This window comes from Camponotus vicinus, unplaced genomic scaffold (genome assembly GCF_025532165.1).
Source record: "Camponotus vicinus isolate PSW18456_S1 unplaced genomic scaffold, iyCamVici1.0 SCAF_11, whole genome shotgun sequence".
Taxonomy (NCBI): Eukaryota; Metazoa; Arthropoda; class Insecta; order Hymenoptera; family Formicidae; genus Camponotus; species Camponotus vicinus.
The window spans coordinates 4,559,848-4,571,179 of NW_028141947.1; the positions used below are offsets into that span (position 1 = coordinate 4,559,848).

Sequence of the window (11,332 nt, forward strand, 5' to 3'; positions counted from 1 at the left end):
CGCTGTGCGTTCCGTATCCGCGAATTCGGTACACCATGTATATATAAATTGAGGTTATTATATATAAAATTAAATTAAATTAAATTAAATTAAATTTTTTGTGTGTTATTTTGTCTAACTTTTTGAGCATTCATATTCATAAATTTACGCATATAATCAATTTTTAATTATACATATTATCATACCTTTAATGTAATGGTAATGTTCGAAAGAAGTGTTGAATGATGTATTATGAAGTAACGTATTATATTCAGTATCGAAATGGAGGGATTCCTGCTGAAATTGTACCACAAACAAGTCTATCATCCGGATATTTGGAGGAACCTATAGAAAATAATTTTAATGTATTTACTTAGTTAATATTAGACTTAACACACGCGGTAACAATATACACTAGGACCGCTACTTTCTACGTCTATGTAAAAAAAATTTGTTATTTATACTCTCTCTCTCTCTCTCTTTAAATATGGAATAAATAATTTATAAATAATATTAATAATGATAACAAAAATGGTTACACGATATAACTTTTAAATTAAATATTTCTAGAATTATTTATAATATATCATACAGCAAAATTATCTTATTACACAATTTCCATATGTACGTATGCTTAACTTTATAATAACTTTATATATGTATAATTTATGCAATCTGAATGACAATTTCAATTTTATTTTATATAATTTAAAGATGTCGAACAAATGTAATATAACAGTAACTTTTAACAAATACAAATAAAAGAAACACAGAAATGTAAGAATATTTTAAATTACTTTACATATGTGTTACTGATTTTGTTGAAAAATTAGCATTTTTAAAAAATTATTATTTTACTTTGTAAATATAGAATCTTCGCGTAATATTCTAATTCACAAAGAAATGTATACGCTATACAGATAAAGCTAAAATTATAAAGAGCTTTTACATTACATATGTATATATATCTTTATGTTTAACTCAAACTTTGCTCACTTAATATACATATATGCATATCTATCATATTGTTTGCAAGTTTTGCGCTAAAGAATGTTTAAATTAACCTTATTGATGATATATAATCCAAGAAATGTGACTATAGCCTTATTTAGCCAAGAAGATAACGATCAAAATGGATTTTCATAATAAAAACATTCCTGTACTACTTTATGGGCTATGAAGTGAGCAACTTTAATTTTACTCGCAGCAGAATCGACATTCTCAATGTAGGTAACATCTGCTTCTCTGAAAATTAAAAAAAAAATGTTTTATAGAAAGCTTATTACTGTTGAAAATATTTTGTGCTTGCGAATTTAATATAATTAAATAATTCTATAAATTAACATATTAATTATATATTAATGTTTTATAATGTCTGCGCGTATGAATGACTCATCACGAAATAATGCGATACTTATTTAATAATGCTTCCAACATATATATATATATATATATATATATATATATATATATACAAGGTGACCCATTTTAAAAGTTCCACCCTCATAACTTTTCAGGATCAACGTTTGAAGGAAAACGACTCGGATAAAAGTTAGTAGTAGGGAACAAAGGGGACTATCTAATAGTGACCTTGGATTCGACATTAAAGGTCGTTTTCAAGGTCATTTGAAGGTCAACTTCCGTTCTTTAAATGGAAACCCCTATTTTTTATTACTTATTCTTGTAGCTTATCTCGAGAGCTTTCTAAAACACTATAATGAAGTATTTCTTCATTCAGTACTTTTCGAGTTATGAGGCTTGAAATAATTTCTTAATTTTATATAAACCATAAAATATCTAGTAAAATATTCATTTTTCGATTATCTTATCTTAATACTTTTATGTACAAAATAATGAGAGGAATCAATTGGTGCAAAGAAAAAACATAGTTGTTTTGAAGAAAAAATATGTTTTTGTTAATTGCAAATTACATATTTTTTGTTCAAAACAACTATGTTTTTTCTTTACACCAATTGATTCCTCTCATTATTTTGTACATAAAAATATTAAGGTAAGATAATCGAAAAATGAATATTTTACTAGATATTTTATGGTTTATGTAAAATTAAGAAATGATTTCAAGCCTCATAACTCGGAAAGTACTTAATGAAAACTAACTTAATTATGTTGTGTTTTAGAAAGCTCTCGAGATAAGCTACAAGAATATGCAAAAGCATATAGGGTGTCCCATTTAAAAAGTTGGAGGTGACCTTCACATAACCTTGACAACGCTATTCGAGGTCATAATAATGTTGCTGTGTAATGCGCCACATAAAACCTTATAACTTTTGTATGAAACATTTTTTTTTTAAATTCGTATTTTTCGAAATATTAAGGGGTTTCCACACTTTTAATAAACCCTGTATATAATATTTTAATATTATTTTTCGTATAAGTTGATACAGATTAAAGATATAATAAACATTTAGGTATGTTTCTCTCATTGTCTTATGCAATTTTACTTATTTTTTAAAATATATTTAAATAATATTTTTAAAATAGACAAAAGATATGTAGATAATTTTAGGTACCAAGAATTATTATCCTTTCTTCATTTTTCGAAATATATTAATATTTCTTAATTATATAATTACCTATAAATAGCAAGGCCCAGATTTATGATACTTTCGTTTTCCGGAAAATCCGGAATTGCAATATGATTTATTTGCCAAGTTTTATTCAGGCGTTCCCACTTACCAAACAAGTATAGAGTTATATTTAGAACAATTTCGTGTGCAAATGCGCAGTGCATTCTACACCACATATCAACTCTGACCTTACTTTGACTTCGACCAGGTATGAGAGATAAATTAGCCCGGTTATCCACAAATACAAAATAATTAGGCCTTACAAATGTATTAAAATGTGTCATCATGTTTTTATTATTCATTTTTACTGTTCGTCTCGGTATATTTGATAAAACTGTATAATTTTTATGACGTTTTATAATAATATTATAGACGGGCGACATGTGTAAAGATTCGGCCAAACGTGGAATCATGTGTTGGATTCCAATAGTATCAACATATGTTGCCAACCTATCACATTTAGAAATATGAATTAATGATAATAAGTTTTCGACAATTACATAGAAATATTAAAAATTGAATAAAAAGAAGATATACGCGGATGCAGTTTATATATAAGAATAATATATATAGAAAATTATGGCATAGAGTTCTTCTTATTCCTTTACTCTATATCTTATCTTGTACAATGTATTCTATTATGTAACCTAATAATGATTTTGATAGTATTGTGACATTAGTAAAACGTAATGGTGATGAAATGTTTACTTGAGAATATACAGATACAAAATAAATAATTAATATTTAAAAGTTAATATTTTAGTATCAAAATTATAAATTTCAATAAAATTAAAATGAAACAGAGTTTCGTTCCATAAAATTAAAATAAATTTCAATATTACACAATATTAGAATAATAACTTTTTTAAATTGATTTTAATTGATATATTATGATTATTGACATTGACATATTACCTTACCATTGCATACATAATTTTACACATGTTGAAGAAACTGCATATTTTAGTGATAATTTATTATTAAGTGAATATATATGTTTTTAGTTATTCGCATATTATAGAGAAAATAATTCTTAAATAGTACTATGTATGCGTGTATGTGCATGTTTAAATACATGAAACAGCATAAGTATAGTTATCTGAAGTTGGATATTAATAAACATTATAAAAATGACATGTTTGCCAAAATTTTAAATTTTAAATAAGCAATTTCTATGAAAACATGAATCTTTCAGAATTGTATTTTTTAATTAGATTTTGAAAACAATTCAAAACACTACCGGAATATTTGAATTCGTCCAAACAGTTAATGATAAAATGTTGTATAAGATGTGTATTATTGCTGATTACTTTAATTAAATTAATTTTTATTTGCAGTTTACATTCATTTTAATAATAGTGATAATAATAATAATGATAATAATAATAAATTGCAAAATTTGTTACTAAGATTTTAAAAGACACATAATTAGGAATGAAAACTTTTCAGATACGCACATGTTTATATAAAAATGTCTTTTCTTAGAAAATACTTTTTGATAATTAGAATGCTGTACCAGGATTTTTTGATAAACACCCTGTGAAATTACTATATATTTACTTACCATTGTCGTTCATCTCTTTTATAAAAGTTTTTTAGGCCTGTATCTTCAGTTATATTAGTAACTAATTTTATAATGTAATATCCCAATGATAGATCATTCCTGAATATATATTCGACACTGTTCGTCTCATTATTATACAAAGATTTTACCGGTATAAAAGGGATCGGTTTTTCATTACCATTTGTACAATTTGTAGAATTATATTGTGGATAATAAAACACGGTTATATTATATTTTACGGGTGAATAGAATATTATGCTTGATATTGAAGATAAAATCTTTATATGTATGCTGCAGTTGCTGACAAGAATATTTTTTTCGATGTGTGTAATAATGATATCATATTTTTGCGGCAATATATAATTCGGGTAGATGAGTAACTTTTCTTGAGATATTTTAATTATCGGATCGTCGGTTAAAAAAGCCGCCGCGACGATAATTGTTAAACTGCTACTTAACAATAGTTTTAGAAACATGACACTACTTTTATCTTAAATATCTGTAAAAGTATATTTTTGTTAGAAAGCACAAACTGATAAATTAAACACAGCATTGTCTCTATCATGATTTAATGGAAAAGAAGGAATTAAGACAAATACATAGCAATAAACTTAATTTTGAATGACTTACTCTGTATATTCAGGTATACCACAAATTCTATGCAAGTGTATGTTTCGTTATAATAATTAGCTGCAATGAATTAATGTTTTATCCACTATCATTGTAACATGAAAAATATATGTGCGCACTTATGATTTCTTATTATTTTGAGAAACTGCCAAAGACTAACAACACTTGGCGATAATACAATAAATGTGTATGTCATATGTAAACACACAACTTCTGAGGTCGGTAACAGACGTTTCGATCGAGAAACGGTATGTAACAGCAAAGCACGGTGCCGTTTGTCCCACTCCAAATTCGTGCTAGCGATCGAGCGCCGTAAGAAGGCAGAGCCGTCTATTTCGCGTTAGTCTAAAGCAAAAGAGGCTACCGTTACGTAGAATATAAAAATATCTAGAAATATATATATTTGAATTCTTTTATACTATTTAAAAGTAGTATATTCCTTTACCAAAAATTTGAGAACTTTTATAATTTACAATATACATTCAAATGAAATTGTATTAACTATATTATTACGAGTTTGTATCGGTAAATTATCTTGGAGCAAGTTAATGAAAAAACGTAACTTATTAACACTAGAGTATAATATTATAGTATCGTATATAAGAGAATATAAAATGAATAACTATTATTTTTTAGGTTTTTGTTCACTCTTTCAAATTTATTTGGTGGATGTATGAATAAAACAACACAGGAAATCCCTCAAATCGATCAAATCAATAATCATGTCTTTCTTATAACGAAACAGATTTTTAAATTAAAATTGAGGAAGGTTTTTTTATAATGTGGAATAAAAATATTATAGAGATAGCGTGCTCCAAGAATTATGCCATATAATTTATTATTAAATTAAAAACATTAGTAGTACATTAATAAAACACATTCGTAAAAAATAATTTTTGTAGGATTTAAAATATTAATAACAAAGATGAAATCGAATTAATTATAAAAATAATAATTAAAACTACGTGTAATTGGTCCGAACGATAAACCAAACACTATAAGGAAGGTTTGTTTTTAGGACCAACCTTTTTTCAAAAAATTCTCTTAAGAGGCTAAAGGGAAAAGGAAAGTTCTAACGTTAACCTGTATCATCGTCTATTTTCAAGTTTTGTCGTGCTTCAAAAAAATTATCAGCCTTCCCCTTTACAGCTATTGAGCCATCTGTTTGCCATGGGACTGTCGCTTGGGCATTGACTATTGAAAAATCTCTTCCTTTAATATGCGTTCTTTGGCAAAACGTCATACGGGATGGATTTCGTTGAGATGTTCGAGCGTAAGTTTGGGGGCTAACGGTTTTGCGAGGAACAAACGTTATTGCGAATTTAAGAAAACAGACCGTCGTCTGTTACGAAGGATGGTGAGGAATGTAATTGGTTCAACATCGTACGAATTTTATAATGAATAGACAACGCCTTGCGTCACAAAAATTTTCCGTTGATTTTGGCGTGTTATCCACTTTTAATTTAAATTTTATCGGTTACGTTCACCGACTTGATCGCGATCGATGTTTATTTTTACAATTTTATCATTCGACCTGTACAGTGCTACTCTCCATTTGGTTCAATTTTCTATATTTGTCGATTTATTCTAGCAATCCTTTTATATGTTCTATTAAAATAATTATTGTCACACTGAGGACCGAAACGTTTGTATGTTTTAGTAATTATTTTTTTTTTAAATTATAGATTTATTAAAACACGCATTATCACCTGCGATATTTTGGTCTTAAACAAGCCTTCCTTATAACGTTTAATTTTAATAATATATGTTAATATAACTCACTAATTAATATTTATATACAAGCATATTTAAATATTAATTATATGTACAGTATTTTATAATATTACTTACACATATAATATTTTATTACATACAACATTTATAATAATTTTATATTATATTAAAATTATAAATCTATACTATATTATTATCCACTATAAATCACATATATATTACACATTAATATACATATATTAATTTATGTGTATTAGCAAATAATAATTAATGCAATATTAATGTACATATATTGATATACATTATTAATATAATAAAAAACTTAAGAGATGTTAAAATAAATAAATAAAAATTAAAATATAATTTTATAGTTATTGAGTTACTATATTAATGATTCAGAATTCAGCTTGTTTTTATAATATCAATAAAATATATTAATCTACGTATTAAAATATAACTTTCTCTCATTTGCATAATTAATAGTATGATATAAATATCTCAGATTTGCAGAGCAATAAGAAAATCTATAATCATGCATGAAGTATTCTTATAATACAAACGCATCGAGTATCATTGCAAGACAATTAAAATCCTACCCAGTATAATTAAAACGCTAAGAAATTAAAGCGCATTTTATTTTGCATATTACTCAGGGACATGACCTTGAGAACATATGTCAAGATCAAAATCATTAGTGGTGGGAAGCATGTATAAAGGTGAATATATTTACCAGAAATATTAATAAAATTATACCAACAAAAAATTCTAATTAAAAGCAATAAATATCATTAACTCCCAATAAATTTAGCGGAAATATTACATAACTTTTCAGCGCGATTGTGACCGTGACGAAATAAGACTTCCGTGTGTTTGCTATATTATCTCGTCTCGGAGATGAACTTGACCTAGTTACTTAGCTGCAGGAATATGTCATGTTATCTATGCTGAATGCAGGTTACTTATATGATAGCGTGATCCGCCGAATAGGTGGGCTTCAATGACGAAGGAGGTGAGATGATGCAAAGATATGCGACGTTATAGATACCATATCGCGTCATAGAACAAAGATTGGATCAAGTTTTGTGGAACATAGATAGAGTAATATCGGACTCGCACTTTCTTGTCTCTGCAGTCTACGAATCGCACATTCATTTGCTCGAGCAAATATTTGTGACGCGTGTATGCGGACAATCTTTTTTTTTTCATTGACATTATTCATTGAGTGTCGCCGGTACCGCGGGAAATAAGGGTCGAAAATAATTTCTTCTAGAATCGTACCAGCTTTCACAAGATCATAGATTCATCCTTGAAAGTCTAGTAAGTGGACCAAAGATTTTTCCTAGCGCGGAGATGGGCACGTGATAAATTTTAACAAATAGATGAGTTTTGTTTCTTATGTATATGTATCGATCATGCCTGATTCCATTTGACACACTATGCTACTCTATTCGCATTTCTTGAACTTTCAAATTCGTACACAGGATATATAATAAAAATAATAAAAAAATATAACTCGTGAATAATGCCTTTCAAAATTATCCAATATGGACGAAATTCCAATTACAATTTTATATAGTTTGCATTTAAGCATACACTCTTCATTTAAATTTCTTCATAAAAATTATTACCTTACACAAGTTATATAAATAGCACATTTAGGCGAAAATTTATTAAGTAGAATATCTCTACATATATTGCACGATATAATGCAATCATCAAAACAGAAAATTTAATTTTTTACAGCTATAATTATAACGTTACAATATAGAGAGAATATAAATCATAGCTCGAACATACATTTTATCTATGATTATATAGATTTTTGCGGTCCTACATTGATGAAAATGTGACAACGATAATTACTTGACTATATATTATAACGTCATGCTGTTCAAACGAATAAAAGATATGGCCATACATACAAAATCAACATTTTACTTATCTATCTTTCATAAAGCAAAAAATCCAAAATAATTGATCGTGAAGTTACGCACGCACAATCAATTTTTTTATTTGTCTTCTAAATAGATATTTAATATTTTAAATTGCATAATTGCTTACTCTACATAATTTCCCAGATCTTTTTACAACAGTACGTGCTAACAATCTGTCGCTTAAGTCGTCATGTCACCACTTTTTATCTTTAATTTTGATCTAGGTTCAATAGTGCCATATGAATGACACTACTATACGATATAAAACGTAGAACTAAACTTAAACTAAAGAGAACAGACATATAATATTTCTTGATGACACATAATTTAAATGTCGTGAATTATTTACATTTTATGTTTATATTATTATGCGCGCGAATGTATATATGTTACATTTCCTTAAATATATGTAAGAAGAAGTATAGAGAAATATACATGTAGATGTATAAAAAAATTGTGCCATGTGATTTATTATAAATCAAAGATTATATAGAATTTACAAAGATTATGAGTTTCAAACAATTAATAATACATATTTTATATATATATATATATATATGTATTAATTAATATTAATACACATTTATTAATAATATATATTAAATTTGTAACAACAATTTATTATAAATATATAAAATTGTCATTATATATATAAATATTAAAGAATTGTAATATGTTTTATAAATTTTTAATTTTAGATGTTATTTAAATATTAATATGCATTATTATACCTATATTATGCCTACAATAAAAATTTGATTCAAGATAATAAAATTAATAAATATTAACAAATTAAGTTACAAATATAAAACAAATCAAATACAATTTAAAAAATAAATCAGAATACAATTTAAATTAGATAATACATTTTTAGTACATTAATAATATACATATAATGTCAAATATATTAGATACTTTCTCATTTATGCGATTAGAATTATTCATATAATATAACATAATTTAATTATAATTATTTATAATTATGAACATAATTAACACTTTGCATTATTTCATGTTAATAAAGAAATAAAAATACCGATTAATCGCAGGATAAAATAAATCCTTGTATAAATGCATTTAATTATATATCATTAATGCACATAAGCATAAATAATACATCGATAACTATAAACATTATGAAAAGCTATTTATAAGAAAGATATATAGATGTATTCGCGTCATAAATGTTACTTTCATTATACGAGTATTATTGATATTTTACAAAATTCTGAAAGTAATCCTGTTGACTTTTGATTTCGAATAAGCGTGTTTGCATCTTGCTTTGAATATTTAAAACATCTTGCTTAATAATTTTGAACTCTTCACTATTTTTACTGAATTTGCTTATCTAAAACAAATTATATCGATATTAATTATTAGTGATATACAGGGTGGGCCATTTTAATTTATGCACCCAAATTTCTTTGTACCTAAGACAGATACGGAAAAATGATTCAGACAAAAGTTTTATGGTTTCGAGGGGGCCATAAGATGGTATCATTGGTTTGACCTTGAAGAGTTATTTGAAGGTCACATGAAGGTCACCTTTAATTTCTTAAATGGAACCTACTATTTGTCATTGCATATTCTTGTAGCTTATCTCGAGAGCTTTCCAAAACACTATAATTAAGTACTTTTTTGTTAAGTACTTTTAGAGTTATGAGGCTTGAAATAATTTCTTAATTTTACATAAACCGTAAAATATCTTGTAAAATATTCATTTTTCAATTATCTTACCTTAATATTTTTATGTACAAAATAATGAGAGGAATCAATTGGTGTAAAGAAAACACATAGTTGTTTTTAAGAAAAAATATGGAATGGTTAATTGCAAATTACATATTTTTTCTTCAAAACAACTATGTGTTTTCTTTACACCAATTGATTCCTCTCATTATTTTGTACGTAAAAGTATTAAGGTAAGATAATCGAAAAATAAATATTTTACAAGATATTTTACGGTTTATGTAAAATTAAGAAATTATTTCAAGCCTCATAACTCAAAAAGTGCTTAACGAAAAGGTACTTAATTATAGTGTTCTGGAAAGCTCTCGAGATAAGCTACAAGAATATGCAATGACAAATAGTAGGTTCCATTTAAGAAATTGAAGGTGACCTTCATGTGACCTTCAAATAACTCTTCAAGGTCAAACCAATGGTACCATCTTATGGCTCCCTCGAAACCATACAACTTTTGTCTGAAATATTTTTGTTTACTGGGTTTAGTTTTTGAGATATTTTACTGTCCAAGTTAAAATGGGACACCCTGTATATATATATATATATATATATATATATATATATATATATATATATATATATATATGTATATATAATATATATCCTGAATATTTTATTTATAATAATAATCTTAAACATAATTGGAATAAATAATAATAATTATAGATTATGAAAATTATATTCTCTTCTCAGAATAAAAAATTTAGTTACCCCGAAGAAAAAAGGGTTTATAAATTTGTAAGCATTTTAAATCAATATGTCGATTTCTATGCAGGTTTCGCGTATTCGTAAAAAACTTGTCAGTAATCGAATAAAGTGATATGAATTTTAAGAAATTAGTAAAGCTCTAAATGTGAAATATAAATTTAAATTTTTCGAACTAGTAAGAGGAAGCGAAATGCGGATAATAGTTATCCTTCCAAAAAAAACCTTACAAAAGTAAAAAGAAATACGCCAAGTACATAAAAAATATTTCACCTTGTATGCAACAAAACGTTTACAAAAAAATATCCCTAAAAATAATTTATAATAAAAATTTTCTCAAAAAATATATATTTTTCCTAAAAAAAAATCAAAACTAAATATGAAATCAATCATTAATTAGCCAAGTACATTAGAGCAATTGATAGGGATTTGTAATTTGAAATATTTGTCACAAATTC

At 26.0% G+C, this 11,332-nt stretch overlaps 1 pseudogene; it reads right to left on the bottom strand.

Moving 5' to 3' along the window:
- LOC145961410 (aminopeptidase N-like) overlaps window positions 1–4,807 on the bottom strand; it is a 28,323-nt pseudogene extending 23,516 nt beyond the window's left edge.
- Between the last annotated feature and the right edge of the window lie 6,525 nt (window positions 4,808–11,332).